This window comes from Numenius arquata, chromosome 17 (assembly GCF_964106895.1).
Source record: "Numenius arquata chromosome 17, bNumArq3.hap1.1, whole genome shotgun sequence".
In the NCBI taxonomy this organism is placed as follows: Eukaryota; Metazoa; Chordata; class Aves; order Charadriiformes; family Scolopacidae; genus Numenius; species Numenius arquata.
In genome coordinates, this window is record NC_133592.1 from 11,706,924 (window position 1) to 11,708,732 (window position 1,809).

Below are 1,809 nucleotides of genomic sequence, written 5' to 3' on the forward strand. Positions count from 1 at the left end.
AAGAACGCTGTGTTGTCTCAGGCCAAACTCACATCCAACACCAAAACAGCCTCAGGAAAAGGAAGCTGACTGTCCTCCTTTGGGCTGGAGACCCATCTGTTCTTGTCCAAGACATACTGCAGCCTGAAGTTTAGCATGGTGGATGAGCTGCTCCTGGTCTGGGCTTAGCCCATCCTTGGGAAATGGGAACACTGGTGTGTGCTCTGGTACCTCTCAGGGTTCCTCAGCAATGGGAGGAAAGTGGTTTCCTTGAGATATCCACCTGGTTCAGCAGACTACCAACACCTGGATTGAGAGGGCAAGGCAAGGGCAGTGATATTTTCCTGCCACAACATGGTCTTGTGGCTGTATTTGACACTGATGGCAAGGCCAGTGAGATCTGAGGGGAACTCATGGGAGATCTTTTGGAAAATGAATGTCCTTGGCTGAGTGGTGGTAGGTGGCCCTTGATGCTTGCAGAGTTGCAGATCACCCAACTGATGTCCTGATGGCATTTCACCCGTAACAGGTCAAGCATGCTCAGGACAGTTCTTTGGGGACAGGCTTCCTCAAGGTTTCCTTCAAATTATGAAGGTTGGGTGTCTTGCAGAGAACCGGTGCAGAGCAGAGCAACCCAGCTGAGGCCCAGAAAGAGCCCAGCATGGCTTGTAGGCTGCTGGTGTGTTCCAGTGAATCGAGTGCAATAGGCCATACCAGGGCATGGACAGCTTGTCATGAATATGTGCGTTTACTGTAAACCCAGGAGATGAACTTCCAATTTCTGCAGAATTTCAGGGTTCACCAGGGAGATGTACTCCCTGTTCAGCCCATGTTCTTGCGTTCTGCTACCCAGCACTCTCCGCTAGAGACATCCCAGAGGCTGAATCCTCAATAGTTGCTTGAAATATGGCAGGAACCATGCTCACACTCACAGGAGGGAGGGATGTCCTGGGGAAACCACTGGGATTGCCTTAAGCTCACCTGAAGAGGCAGCTTTGCTAGAGAAGGACCCAGCACCAAAAACACTAGTGACACTTGCAAGTGACGATAGGATTTGGAATCCCCCTCCCCTGCAAAGGGACTTTATGCCCTCTTCCTTCTCTCTGCAAGGCTGTAGATACAGAAAGGTGCAATAGTTGGGGTTATTTAGAGATATTCTGACTCCGGGAGCAAAAAAATGAGACTGGAGAAGCCTGGTTCATAGCCCTCAAGCTGTTTCTTGGTAATTTTTGAATGGTAACAGGCAGAAGAGCATTCTGCCTGCTGCAGGCTAGAAGGATCCTAATGCCAAGGACATGTGCTCCCTGGAAAATGTCTGGAAGGGACCCCTGATACTGCTGGGGGCTGAAGGGCTCAGGCATGGTGTGATCAGTTCAGCGTGGGCCCCTTGATTCTCCAGAAATCGGGACCTGGTCAGCTCTTAGCACTAGTTAGAACAACGTTGGGCTCTGTCCCCAAGAGCTGGTGGGACAACAGCAATGTCATTTGAGGTTAAATCTGCCAGGAAAAGGGCCTGAGGGCTTATCTCAGAGTTATCTCAGAGGGGGCATGGGTCAGGCTTGTCTGCTGGATTCCTCCACATCCATCCTGGAAGTGTTATGGGGATCCCTCCTGTGCTGGCAGCTCTGATCCTGGCCCCACTGCTCTGTTGTGTGGGGACATCTCAGGTTAAGAAGTTACCAGCTGGCTCCTTGGTGCCCTCAGCAGCTGTGGATGCAGCTTCTGCCAGTGGCCAGAGAGGAGCAAAAATAAGAGGTGAACATGCTCCCAAGGCTTCTGTGCTTCATCCTGTTACTTGAATAAACCATCCCAGGGATGGTGTTGTCTTGT